The sequence below is a fragment of the Triturus cristatus genome, chromosome 1_1 (genome assembly GCF_964204655.1).
Source record: "Triturus cristatus chromosome 1_1, aTriCri1.1, whole genome shotgun sequence".
In the NCBI taxonomy this organism is placed as follows: domain Eukaryota; kingdom Metazoa; phylum Chordata; class Amphibia; order Caudata; family Salamandridae; genus Triturus; species Triturus cristatus.
Window position 1 is genome coordinate 288,169,461 of NC_140579.1, and position 15,121 is coordinate 288,184,581.

Below are 15,121 nucleotides of genomic sequence, written 5' to 3' on the forward strand. Positions count from 1 at the left end.
GCACATGGAAACAGAGGGCTGGGGGCAAGGGGGCAGGGCAGGAGCAGCAAGATGACCATGGAGGTCAGGCAGGATAGGCACTAGAAACAAGACACACCATGGAGAGCAACAGTGAGACTGATGGCATACACACAGACCATGGAGGGAAGGTGGGAGGGGTCAGGAGCAGCTAGCTGACCACACAGGGAAGGTGGGAGGGGCCATGGCAGCACAGAAGACCATGCATGGCAAGCGGGAGGGTTAGTGGCAGCACAATGGCTATGATGGGCAAGAAGGAGGGTGCAGGGGCATGCACAAAGGACCATGGAGGATAGAAGGGAGGGTCAGGACCGGGGCACAGACAAGAGAGTTCAGGGTAAGGGGCCTCACAACAGACCGCGCGGGGCAGGCAGGAGGAGCAGTTGCAGCACAACAGACCAGGGAGGGCAGAAGGGTGTGGCAGTAAAATGGACCATGAAGGACAGGAGGAAGGGGATAGGGGCATGGCATGGGGACAGGCAGGGTGGACGTGGCAGGGACAGGTTACAGTCATCTGACAATGCTAGGCAGGTGGGAGGGGAGTGGCAGCTCAACAGAACACTCAGAGTAGATAGGAGTGGCAGGTCCATGGAACATGGTGGTCAAAAAGGATGGAGCAGGGGCATGCACAAAGACATCAGAGGGCAGGGGGAAGGAGAATAGGGGCAGCAAGCTAAGCACAGAGGCTAAGTAGGAGGTCAATGATTGCCCATAGAATTGGGCAATGGAGGGCAGGAGGAGTGGACTGGTACATCATGCTAAATGGAGGGCAGTGGCAGCACATCAGACCATGCATGGCAGGAGGGAGGAGGCTAGTCCATGGATTCAGACAACAGAGGATAGGGAGGAGGTGGATGGGGCAGCAAGCTACCTGTTCATAGGAGGTGGGTATTAGGAACTTTATTGTTTTTAAAATGTGTGTCTGTGCGAACTACCTAAAATATGAACAAGTATGCAGCATAATCTCACTTTTATTCAGGAAGAAGAGGACGTTTGGGACTGTGACTCCGGGCTCACTTGGCAGAAACATCCCCTGACCTTCCACCCCCCATCGCAAAATGTAATGCCCGTGAAAAGGGTAGGTGGACGCAGTGTTATATAGAACATAGTCCTGAGAGCACGATTGAAAATGAAAACTAGATATAGTATATGGTATAAACTATGGACCAAAAAGTGTGATATAAGATGAACCGGGGCGTGAAATATAATATGCAATACATTGTGCGCAATGACAGATTCATTGGAGAGCGCGAGATAGCACAGGCACTAGCGCTTGCTATGTGATATGCGCCTTGGAGTGTAATATGCACAGGGCAGTGTTGTGTAACCTAAGTAGTCTCTAAAGTTGTAATATAAAACATGTGCTGGGTAGTGTAACATTGCATATGCACTGTGACAAAGATATGGATCCCAGATTGTAATAAGTATGGCATAGCGCTGTGCTTTATAACATAGGCATCTAGGAAGGCACGTTAGATGGGGCAATATAACCCGTGCGAAGGCAAGTGTGGCATGACATATTCACGGGGTGGTGTTACAGTGCACATGGGCTAGAGAGTGTCATAGCATAAGCACTAGATGGTGGAATACAACACAGAGGTGTGTGGCACTCGGCAGGCAATGGTGGGTGTAACACAGCATTGGGCTCAGCCAGGAGCACGCTGTGACTCTCAAGTGAAGTTTGTCTCCTTTCCAGAGAGTAAAATAAAAAGTATTACACATCCGGCGGTGGATGTGTGTTTTATTAACCGTGAGGGGGTTTCTTGCATAGTTTGGTCGAATTTTTGTCGAATCCCCTTTGAATGGCTTGGTGTGCATGTGTATTAAATGTGCCCATCAATAGTTACCCATGTTTGTATAAATAAACGACAAGGGTGTCTACTTGGAGAGTACCCACCAGCGGGGGCGCCGGGATTAGGCACGGTAGGGTGTCAGACATGTCAGAGCTTCACTAGCGGTGTGAATACATTCTACGTGGATTCATTGTATTCATAGTCGCCTTTTAATGAATATCACGCAAATCGTCATGGTGATAGGTACATACGGTTTGTCCAGCAACACAGCCCCCCTCCTAAAGAATAAAAAAAACAAAAAAAAACAAAAGGCCATGACCCGGGGGTTGGGGTCCCCGGGGCCGATTAAGGCCTTGGGAGGGCCAAATTAATTTTTTTCATCAAAAAAAATTAGGGTGCAGGCCCTGGGGGATGGGGTCCCCAGGGCTAATAAATTAGAAAAAGAAAGGGGGTCACACAGCCCTCCTTCTTAAAAATAAATAAATAAAAGACCGGCATCGCGCCGGAGGCCATGCCCCCTTCTTGCAGCACTCTGCAAACGCGCCCCCTGGCCAGTTGTAAGTTGAGGAATTAATTCCCCTTCAATACTGAGGGTCCCTGAGGGCCAACTAGCCCAACAGGTATCTCCAGTATGCGCCAGGGAGCTGCGTTGCAGACAGGTGTTCTGAGGCCACGCCACTTTTTACACCTCCATGCAACGCAGCTCTGTGGCGCTTACTGGAGGTACCTAGTGGGCTAGTTTGACCCTAGGGACCCTTAGGATTCAAGGGGACTTAATCTCTCAACTCAGAACGGCCACAGGGTGCGTTTACACAGTGGTGAAGGGAGGGGACGGGGCCTGAGGTGACGTGTGCAATCACGCCCTGTGGCACGTTTTTAAGTTGGGGAAATAATTCACTTTCAATCCTGAGGGACTCTGGGGTCCAACTAGCCCACCAGGTGCTTCCAGTAAGCACCACTGCTCTGCGTTGCAGAGAGGTGGTGCAGGCCGTGCCACTTTTTACACCTCTCTGCAACGCAGCTCTGTGGCGCTTACTGGAGGTACCTAGCGGTCTAGTTGGACCCTAGGGACCCTCAGAATTCAAGGGGACTTAATCTCCCAACTTAAAATAGCTACAGGGTGTGTTTACACAGTGGGGAAGGGAGGGGACGGGGCATGAGGTGACGTGTTCAAACACGCCCTGTGGTGCGTTTTAAGAGTTAGTTTTATTCCCCTGCCGTATTATATACTAGGGGCTTACAGAGGAGGTCTTGCTAATCACAGGGGGACCCCAACGCATAGTGTGCCCTAGTGTATGTAGGTGTTTTCACTGTATTCTGAGTGTCCTTTAACATAGCACTGGCTCTAGGACTGCTTAGGCAGACTCAGTTACCACCAGTATCCGTCTGAAAAAGTTGAGGGTACAGGATAATTTTGCAACAAGGCTTCTTTCTGCTCTTCTGTTTGTTCTTTCTGCACGTTATATTTCTTCCTGCACTTTTCTTCGTCTTTGATGACTTCTGTTGCTTCTTTCTGCATTTCTTTTTTTTCTTTCTGTGCGTTTTTCCTTCTTTCTTCACATGTCCTATCTCTGTAGGCATAGTTAGAAATTAGCATTTAAAAAACCTTTGAAATTCACTGAAAAAACCATAGGTTTCAGGCACGTTATAGCTAGGAATTAGCATTTAAAAAACCTTAGAAATTCACTGAAAAAACCATAGGTTTCAGGGGCGATATAGTTAGCTGGACTTTTCACTCGTACAAAACCATAGAAATTCCCCCGTTATAGTTAGTTCAGCTAACTATAACACGCGCGCCCGCAATGCACTGCTGATGACGTCACATATTACATCACTCATGACATTGTCAGTGACATCACTCATGACATCACTCATGACATCATCCTTGTGATAGAGTGGCAGACCTCCTCTCCCCCTAATATAACCTTTCATACACACATTCAAAAATAGAAATTAAAATTTTCAAAACAATGGACATACCAATACCAGTTACAACAACCTATTCAGTAATTGTAAGATCCACATACACATCCACTCATTCACCAACAGTCCTATACAGTCACTCATACATACACTCACTCATCATATGTATTCATACACCTATACATTCTGTTACACAACGCCACTCATCCATAAAGTTACTCACACACGTAGTCACTCATGCTAATAAAGAATCAAACATCTGTTTACCTGCATATTCAGTTATACACACACCACCACACTTACTTCTACAGAAACTTACACATACTTAGTCTTTTAAACAATCACTTATAGAAACACATACTTATTCATACAGGAACTCTTTCAATCTCTCACTCTCACATATACTCACTTATATACACCAATAGTCACATATACTAGTTTAAAACATATGTAGTTACTCATAGAGACACTATTGAGACAGTCGTTCACTCACTAACACACCCATGCACACACTCATCCACCCATACAGTCCTGCACACATGCTGTCTTCAACACATACAAACAGTGAGTCACTCATTCATGCACCTATGCACTACGTAATACCCCCCACCGAACCATACAGACATCAGACACTCATACTGATACTCACAAAATCAACTTATAACCTATATAGACACTCATGTAGCTACTCACCAACCCATGCAGCCACTTATACACAAAGTGAGAGACTGATACAGATATTTACATATTTAAACATTACTCACTAAGATACACTTAATCAGTCAGTAATACAATCAATTTTTCAAAAACAAATCATCCATTTAGACATTTATATACCCATTTATTCTTCCATCGACCTTGAGATATACATATATAAAACATATATAATTTTCAGAAAAACACACATTCACTGGATGATGTCATCAGTGATGTCATTTGAGATGTCATCAGTGATGTCATGAGTGATGTCACTGACCATGTCATGAGTGATGTAATATGTGACGTCATCAGCAGTGCATTGCGGGCGCGCGAGTTATAGTTAGCTGAACTAACTATAACGGGGGAATTTCTATGGTTTTGTACGAGTGAAAAGTCCAGCTAACTATATCACCCCTGAAACCTATGGTTTTTTCAGTGAATATACATATATATATATACATTTGCGGCTGCTTGTTTGTATTGTCTGCCAGGAAAGGACATCATCTGTACTACCTCATTTTCAAATATTAAATTTTATATCCTTTAAACATGATTTATTTGTCTGCAAAACTAAATCATCGATGTAGCGGCTAATTTTTAGAGCATGAACCTCCGGTCCCATTTAATTTCCAGTAATTTCACGGTTATAGGGACATCTGTTGGTAATGGTGTAAAAGGCAATCTTTTCCTTACTTGTGACGTGACAATAGTACACAACGATCTACACTAGCGGTGTCAGAGGAAAACATGCATTTATTTATTGTTCTTTTTCTCCACTGGATATTTTGTTGCTAATTGGAACACGTTTATGTGTAACAAATCTTACACTTGGTTATATTCAGAAGGCTCAGAACGGGAGAGGCACTGTACTGCAGCTATATCTCGCATACTTGCTGGTACACGTGTCTTGCAGCTTTGGTGTAAAGCTGCTTCAAAACCCTGATTTTTCTTGGTTGTTTTTAAATCGAAAAGGATCATAGGTGAAAACAATTTGATTCCATCTGATACGCCAAAATGTCTGATGGCCCAAGCAATTTTATTCGAATCCTCAAGAAATGATTACAATTCGGCTTTCCTATAATAGTGTTAATAATGTCATATTTGCTCAGTTCAGTCCCTAAAGCTTTCCTAACTTCGAGACGTTATCAATTATAGCAGCGCCTTCCCTGGTTTTAGTCCGTCCCTTGTGCTACTTACCAAATAATAATGTAAATTGTCACTTGAAATATGCAGTACTATCTAATTTTTCGTTACTGCATTTCTATTTCCATGCTGGTCTCTTTACAGAATTGATTATATTCCGATGTTTTCTAATCCCTGTTCTCAGCTACGCTCCATCAATCATTGAAGAACTCATGGTGCTGCTAACCATTGCCATCATGGAGCTGGCCGGAATGTAATTTGTATTATGTTTTTTAAATATGGAAGACTAGGTGTGCTCTGCATTTACAGATCTTGGGCAGACATTTCAGATCCCTCTTCATACAGGTCATTGACAGGTCCTACACCTTGGTTGGAATCAGGGGCGTGCAACATTCATATAATTTGCTGGTGTGTAATTATGTAGAATTCTACAAAAATGACATGCAAAATCGGCATTTGGCGCTTTTTTTCAGTGTGGAATGCATCTTCGCGGACACATGGATACAGTTTACGCATTAATAAACCTGGAGAAATGCATTTTATTTTTTTTTCTCTCTGCCCAAGGGTTTGAGGTGGTTTTCACGGATAGAAGAAGCAGTAAGACTACAACGTGGCATTACATACAAAGGGAACGTTGCCTGGTGGTGGTGGACCTGGTAGCGGTGGTGGAAGTGGTGGTGGACGTGGTGGTAGTGGTGGACATGGTGGTGGTGGTGGACGTGGTGGTGGATGTGGTGGTGGTGGACGTGGTGGTGGTGGACGTGGTGGTGGTTGACGTGGTGGATGTGGTGGACGTGGTGGTGGACGTGGCGGTGGTGGTGGATGTGGTGGTTGTGGGCGTGGTGGTGGTGGACGTGGTGGTGGTGGAGGACGTAGTGGTGGTGGACATGGCAGTGGTGGTGGTGGTGGTGGACGTGGTGGTGGGGCTGGACATGGTGGTGGACGTGGTGGTGGTGGTGGACGTGGTGGTGGTGGACGTGAGCTAGCCCTGGTAATTTATTTGTGGTTTGGCACTATTGTATCTTTCCTCCATCAAGCAATTGTTGATTGGTATTCTGAAGGCATAGCAGATAAAGTACTGCCACTACTTGAGTTATTCAAGCAATTTAGGCCCCGCAGCCGGTAGTAGAAAAGTGACATGCAAACATAATGCAATGCAGTAAAATGGATTGTGATGGGACACTTTGGAGAGAGAGCCGTGCACGAGGGAAAACGTATAATGTGATATTTTATGGCTCAGTAGTGTCTGCCTTGTATTGAGGCTATTGTTAATTGTTGTTACAAAGCATTGTAAGACGAAATGCTGTCTCTGTACGACATGCGACCTGCGACAATAAAGAGAGAGAGCGAAAGAGAGAGTGCGAGAGAAAGAGAGTGAGGGGGAATGAAAAAAATCACTGTAAATGACTACTGCTGGAACGCAAACAATCAGCAGCTGCTCCTTGTGGGAGTGAGCAGGGGCGGCGCCAAAGCCATATGTTTTAAATTAGAATGCGCGCCGCTGCTCGCTCCTGCAAGGTGGATGCCAGCACAAGCACGAGTGTGCTTGAAAAGGAGCAGACCGACGGCTAAAGGCCCTACTAGTGCAGCGCATGCACGCTGCCTAGGCGAGACCTAAAAACGGATATGCTCCGAAAAATCCTACATCGGAGCACAACACTGCACGACTTTGTCCTTTCACCAGGAAGTGTGAGTTGCCCCCAGTCGGTTCCTGTCACTGTGGAAGACTAAAATCAATGTGTATTTATGATGGTCATTTAGGTAGGTTTCCAAGCTGTAATCTGGCAAGATGAAAACTAGGCCAGCTAAAAAGTGCACTCTTGCGCAGGGCTCGTGGGTCAACGCACTGGGGTCAGCAAAGGGGTAGGTTGATATGTGTGGAAGGGAGTAATATGTTGTTGACTGTCACTGTACAAATTGTTAAACGAAACACTTCGGAAGTAAATTGAGAACAACAAAAAACGGCAGACCGAATAAGGAGGCACAAGTCATCTGCAGTTCGCAGGTGTTATCAAGTTTTCCCGACCTGTTAGCAAAGCAAAGTTTTGATTTGCATCTGTTTATTACCTGATGCTGCTTCATGCAGTAGGTGATGCTCCTCTGCTGCTTCCCCTTTTTTCCCAGTCTGGCATGTAGTAACTAGTAAGAGAGGTGCACCAAACTGTCTCCTGGGGCTAAGTCGCCCTGTGCTCTTTTACTGAACTTACTTGACGGGAGTTGAAACCACTTGATCATCAACACTGATCAATTTAAAAAAAGAGATAACTGTGCGCAGTCGAGGAAGACTTTGTTTAAATGCCTAGCTCCTGCTGGTTCTCCCCGCCAAACAGCTGGAAGATTATGTTTGCAAACTGGATCCGACATCTGACAGACGGAGTTTGTCCGAGTAAATTACGCTATTGTCTTACCACTGGGCACTTCTCTGGGCCTGCTTCAGTAAAGTATTTCAGGTCACTGGGTTAATGTGCTTTAAACAAAACTCTATGTATGAGGAGAGGTTACAAGTTTCAATATGTTTAGTCTGTATTTATTATGCTCGTTTACAGATGACCCTGGCACTATCATAACTGTACAACCTCGGCATAGACAGGGTGTCTGGCTGAAGCTTGGGGTGGCATTGGCGTGAGAATCCATGCAAAAGGCAGCTGCAGTCACTGTCTGATTAACCAAGCCAAAGATCAAAGTGTAAATGCAGAAAGGGTGTCCATAATGAGACCACCTTCCTACTCTTCCTGACCCAATCTGTTTTAAAAAAAAGAAAAAATCCTTGTGATTTTGTATTGCCTGGCTTGTAGTTGCAAGCTTCCCTGTGTAATTGTGGGACTACAAGTCCCATAATGCAATTTGTGTTTGGTGAAAGTCAGGCCTGGTTGGTGTTCTTACACATCTAATGGGACACGTATCATCTTTGCATCTCATCAGTCCCACCTGACACTTTCCTTCTCCCACAAACTCTCTTTCTCTTAATTTCTGTTTTCCTCTACCTTTCTCTCTTCCTACGTCTTCCCCTCCCCATTAATTGACTCTTTCTCACTCAATGGATTTTCTCCTATAGGTGTTCAATCTCTTGTGGTACAGCACTCAGGATAATATGCTGCACACTTATAAGGTCCCAAAGGCAAGACCTATTGGCTATGCCAATGCTTGTTCTAGATTGTTTTAAATCCCAATTTTAAATGCATCTGTATCAAAAGATGTAAACATGCTTTAACCTTTCTTCAAATGCTTTCCTACCCGGAAGTGTGTTTTAGAGTATGCTTTTTTTTAAATCATCTATGTGTCACTGGAATTCTTTGATTTTTAATTGTTTTGATGTTCAGTGTTTGTCTCAGCATGAATAATATTGTAATTTTAACGATTGATATCCTTTTGTATTGACTGTTTTTAGAAAGAGTTCCATAAAATTCAAAATGTAAAAGCTGCCATTGGCAAAAAAAAGCATTTGTAGCAAAATAAAGACACATGCCCAACAACTGACATTGTCTTTCCGTAGTTCTCTGCATAAATGCGGCCATGCTTCCAGGTTGCATAAAAATGTAGCTGTCTCCATAGGTGACAATAGAGAGTCAGCGGAACTATGCTGAAATAGATTAAGACAATAGATGCCTAAAATATGATGATCAATACAATCAAAAATGGCTGTGTCTGTAGCACTCAATCTTCAAAAGACTTAGGTGTCGATTCCGATCCTGGAAAAACCGGGTACGAATCGTCGGACGGAGCGTTTTCTCCGTCCAACCCGTACCCGGAAAAACACCTTACAAACCCGCAAGTACGATTCATACAGAAACACCGTTTCCATACGAATCGTACAAAACACCGACTGGCAAAAAAAAATATACAAATCGGATCCGGGACACCGCGGACGTGACGTCCGGACGGAGTCAGGCAGCGTTTCACGAACCAGCAAGTACGATCCGTGCCCACGTCACTCCGCACGGATAATATTTTACGGCAGCCAAAAACTGCCGGGAAATCAGGACGACGTGCAGAAGGAGCACCTGCACGCGTCGGACAGCCATGGACCCCAATCTACGTGTCATCCTGGCCCTCATAGCAGTCCACCTGGTGTACAGGAACCGACACCCAGGGGCAAAGGGGGGGGCAGGAAACATAACCCCCACCCAAGTCAAAAATCATACATGCCCTGTACATACCTGACCCCCAGGGCATGGCCACTTGGGGGGTGGGGGCGTCTCCACCAAGGCCTGCGTCTGCCACAACGGAAGTCGATATGGACGCTAACCGGCAACACAACAATTGTGGTACGCACCGTACCCACGACTTAAGAGCGTGGGTACGGGTCGTACCACGCCCACCCCTACGTCACCCCAACAATGGCGGTACGGCCCGTACCCACGTCCCAAAGGCATGGGTACGAGCCGTACTGCCATTGTTGGGGTGACGTAGGGGTGGCCGTGGTACGACCCGTACCCACGCTCTTAAGGCGTGGGTACGGGCCGTACCCCTTCGGCACCCCAACAATGGCGGTACGGCTCGTACCCATGCCTTTGGGACGTGGGTACGGGCCGTACCGCCATTGTTGGGGTGACGTAGGGGTGGCCGTGGTACGACCCGTACCCATGCCTTTGGGACGTGGGTACGAGCCGTACCGCCATTGTTGGGGTGACGTAGAGGTGGGCGTGGTACGACCCGTACCCACGCATTAAAGGCGTGGGTACGGGCCGTACCCCTATGTCACCCCAACAATGGAGGTACGGCCCGTACCCATGCCTTCGGGACGTGGGTACGGGCCGTACCGCCATTGTTGGGGTGACGTAGTGGTGGGCGTGGTACGACCCGTACCCATGCCTTTGGGACGTGGGTACGGGCCGTACAGCCATTGTTGGGGTGATGTAGGGGTGGGCGTGGTACGACCCATACCCACGCTCGTAAGGCGTGGGTACGGGCCGTACCCCTACGTCACCCCAAAAATGGCGGTACGGCCCGTACCCATGCCTTCGGGACGTGGGTACGGGCCGTACCGCCATTGTTGGGGTGATGTAGGGGTGGGTGTGGTACGACCCGCACCCACGCTCTTAAGGCGTGGGTACGGGCCGTACCCCTATGTCTCCCCAACAATTGTGGTACGGCCCGTACCCATGCCTGTGGGACGTGGGTACGGGCCGTACCGCCATTGTTGGGGTGCCGTAGGGGTACGGCCCGTACCCACGCCTTACGAGCGTGGGTATGGGTCGTACCACGCCCACCCCTACATCACCCCAACAATGGCTGTACGGCCCGTACCCACGTCCCAAAGGCATGGGTACGGGTCGTACCACGCCCACCCCTACGTCACCCCAACAATGGCGGTACGGCCCGTACCCACGTCCCGAAGGCATGGGTACGGGCCGTACCGCTATTGTTGGGGTGACATAGGGGTACGGCCCGTACCCACGCCTTTAATGCGTGGGTACGGGTCGTACCACGCCCACCTCTACGTCACCCCAACAATGGCGGTACGGCTCATACCCACGTCCCAAAGGCATGGGTACGGGTCATACCACGGCCACCCCTACGTCACCCCAACAATGGCGGTACGGCCCGTACCCACGTCCCAAAGGCATGGGTACGAGCCGGACCGCCATTGTTGGGGTGCCGTAGGGGTCATGGTCCTGGTGGGGGACACTTGGGGACGCGTCTCCCCAGCTTGCCTGCACAGTTCACACTTCCATATCATCCACAGATGGGGGTCATCATGTGGGGGGGAAGGACTAGGCACCGCAGGGACAGGAGGGGCAAGGGTAGGTGTCGTGGGTGCAGGGACGGACGACTCCACCACAGGGGGTGGGGCAGCGCCAAAGGTGGTGGTTAGCAGGTCGCTGCACACGGTTGCGAGCTCTTTCAGCGTCTCCCCTGCACCCGAATGAACCACAGGCCCCAAGGAGGGGGGGGGTCAGAGGGATGGGTTGCAGCGCTACTGGGGGAGGGTGTGGACAGGGGGGGACTCAACTACCACTGCCTCCACCGCTTGCGGGGTGGTGCCACACTGGGGCTGAGGGACACACTGGCCACGAAGGACTCCTTATCTGACAGTTGGCCAGGAGAGCTAAGGGGAGTGGTTTTGGAGGAAGTGGGTTGTGAGGACTGCGCACTCCCACTGTGGCTGCGTGGCTGCAGTTTGTCCCCCGACCCAGTGGCTGTGCCTACTTCCCCCTGTGTGTGCGTGACAGGAGGTGTGCGCTTGGCCTTCCCTGGTGGTGTGCTGTCTGTGTCTGGTGGGGTGCGTGCATGGGGACGTCTGGGTGTGCGTGGGACAGGCATGGGAGTGGGAAGTGTGGATGGTGCAGGGGTGGGGGGGACGGAGTGCTGCTGGAGATCCACTGCTGCAGTCACTGACGAGTCTATGGACCTCAGCAACATCCGTTGGTCAGACATCGCTGCTGACATGCCCTCCATGTACGACACCATCTGTGTCAGCAGTCTGGTGTGGCCATGGAGGACATTAAGCAGCGATGTCTGACCAACCTGCAACTGCCGCAGAATGTCCACAGACTCGGCATTGACAGCAGCAGGGGAGACAGGGGCAGGGGGTGCAGTGCCTGGCACGAAGGAGACATGTAGCACGGAGGGAAGGAACCCGAGCAAGTGGGAGGCCGGTGATGGGAATGGAGGGGGCGGCGAGATATGGAGTGCTGCTTTCAGCTCTGGGAGCAGCCTCCGCCCCCTCTGGGAGCTCAGCCTCGGACCCGTCAGCGTCATAGTCGGACAGGTCCTCCGCCTCACTCCCCTCGGCCTCCGTGCCACTCTCTGCGCCAGACTCGCCAGCACTGGTGGCACCGGTGCTGGATCCCTCCTCAAGGTCCGTGCCAGTGTCTCCCTCGGTTTCCCCCGACGATGCTGTGGGCAAGGTGAAGAGACAGGAATAATCAGACACCCGTATACATATGACACATGATTCAAAACTACATAGGTCACAGTGCATAGCATGAAAAACAACATGAGTAACATCTACAATACTACGTACATATGTAGGCCCTGCACCACACAGTTGGTTGACCCACCTTGCCACTGGGAAACAATGGAGAGCATGACACAACAGCAAATGACTTGATATCAAACTAGACAGAGGAGCCAGTCACTGGGGACAGTCGAGCACAGCATCTGGACCACACACCGTTGCCAAAAAAGGGATGAGCAGGAACCATGTCTCCTAACTTTTGGCACATGCTGCTTAGCAAATATATGAAACCATGCCCAACATGACTGGGTCACTGCATGTTGAGTGTATGTTCAGACAATCATCACACACAGGCCAGACCTGGCAAGGAGACATAAGGTTTGGACATGTAGGCCTTCCCTGCACAAACCCCACCCTACCTGAGACAATGTGATTGAGACAGAGGAAGTACTTACACCTCCTACTCGGGGATTACAAACATGCCCTTCAATAAATCCTGAGTGTACACAAAGTATCCCTCGTGCACCTGTCCACACATATAATTGACATCATCAGATAGTTGTACCAAGACACACAGGCACTGGCCACTGTGAGTATGCACAAGCCAAATTGGGTCACCCTGTACAGTGGACACATGTAGCTCACTTTACGTAAATACAAATTAGGCCAGGGTACAGTGCCACAGAGCCCAACCTATGCTGAAGACACAGAGAATGTCCACAGTGTTGGATGACACACATGATACCTAGGAAAAGGTGCCCCAGGGGACTGTAGTGGCCACACTCCTCCATGGTCCTGTATGGATATGACTGCAACAGAAGCGACCGTCCCTGCACTATGCATATCTCACACTCATGCACATCATGTCTGAGGGCAAAACATTGGTCATGCATGCTGTAAGGCAGTACACTTTAAAGACACACTCCTATGTCGGGACTCAGCAGCAGTGCCAACTAACATGGACCCCACAATGACTGAACTGGCCAGGGCACAGGCAAGCTCACAACACATGTAACACACCAGCCCCACACATGATGTTGCAAGCATTGGGCACTTGGATTAACTCCCAGCCTAGATAACCTTGTGCAAGAGTGACTACCCACTGCCCCGGGAACACATGTCAAGGAGGGGAAGGGAGGAAGAACAGCACGGGTTGACTTTGTGGAACAGGATATGCACTGCACATTTAAACCCTGGCAGTGTATCCATGCGACTGCGCACTTCCAAAAGCTGGTGACACACAACAAATACACATGTACCTACCCCCTTCCTGCTGCTGCTTCTCCAGTAAGCGCCTATCCATCTCTGGGAAGACCACCGCCAGGACACACTTCATTAGGTGGGTCAGTCGGCGACGCCCGTCGTGGGGGCGTGGTGGTGAGTCCCCCAGCAGGACCCGGGCGATCCTCCTGGTCCAGCACCGGATATCCTGCCAGCGTTTCCTCACCTGGGCCAGGCGCCACTTCCAACCCTCCACCGACCTCACGGCCCTGACGGCCGCCTTCCAGATCTCCCCCTTAGCATAGGTGCCTACCTGTGAGGGTGACAAAGTGAGACAACATCAATACACCTGCTACATGTCACAGAGACACACATTTTAACAATTTGGCAGGTGTGAACAGGGCATAGTATGCAGCCAACTCATTGCACCTTTGTCATAGGGACATTATCCTCTGGGGAAGGCAAAATGCACTACGTGGCTTTTAAAGTACACAGGTGGCATGAGGGGTGCGACAGAATCAATGATCATGGCTCACACTGTGCATCACAAGCTACACCAGGATCATGTACAGCACCTCACAGCAGTCACATGCCCCCGGCCACTGACGAAACCTCAGTAGAGTACACAGACACACACAGGCACAGGACAATCACCTGCCATTGGCAACTGCGGGTACAAACCTCACTCTGCACATGTGCCACTTGACTGGGGGGTGTCACAGGTGTTGGGCTAGCCCAGCACATCAGACACACAGCACTGCTCCCTGCTCACATCAGATGGGTAGGGTATATGCATCCCTCATGCATCTGGGCGGTAACACTCCACATGGACACTCACCCACATGACAGGTGACTTACACACACACCAATGTCCAGGGGGCGAACACATCATTTGGACACTCTCACCACAGGTACACTCAACTCACACACATCTGTGGGTACAGTCACCTGTCACACTGGGAGGAACACAGAATCACATCAGGGCCACAGAAACAACATTCCCAAGTGGATTAGCCAGGCTGAATGTGGCATGCACCATGCAGTGATTGTCACAGTAAGCAATATGCAAGTGAGGAGTGCAGACATGCACTACAGCATGCTCTGCATAGGAAACATGAGGCATTCCCCCCTGGGACCCGCTCTAAACAACATTGCATGTCTGTCACACCTGGACACAATGCCAGAAGTGACAGTCACAAAAAAGGGGCACAGTCTAAGCTAGTGGAGTCAGCACTCACCTGCTCCCCTGGTCTCCCATACAGGCTGGGGTACTGTGGGAGGATGACATCCAGCAATGCCACATTCTCCTCCAGGGTGAATGGCTGGGCCCTCTCCACAGACCTGGACATGGAGCCAGAGGAATCACGAGCAGTAGCAGTGGTGTGGAATGAAAGGTTGTGCAGGCAAGTGCTCTCTCATGGGA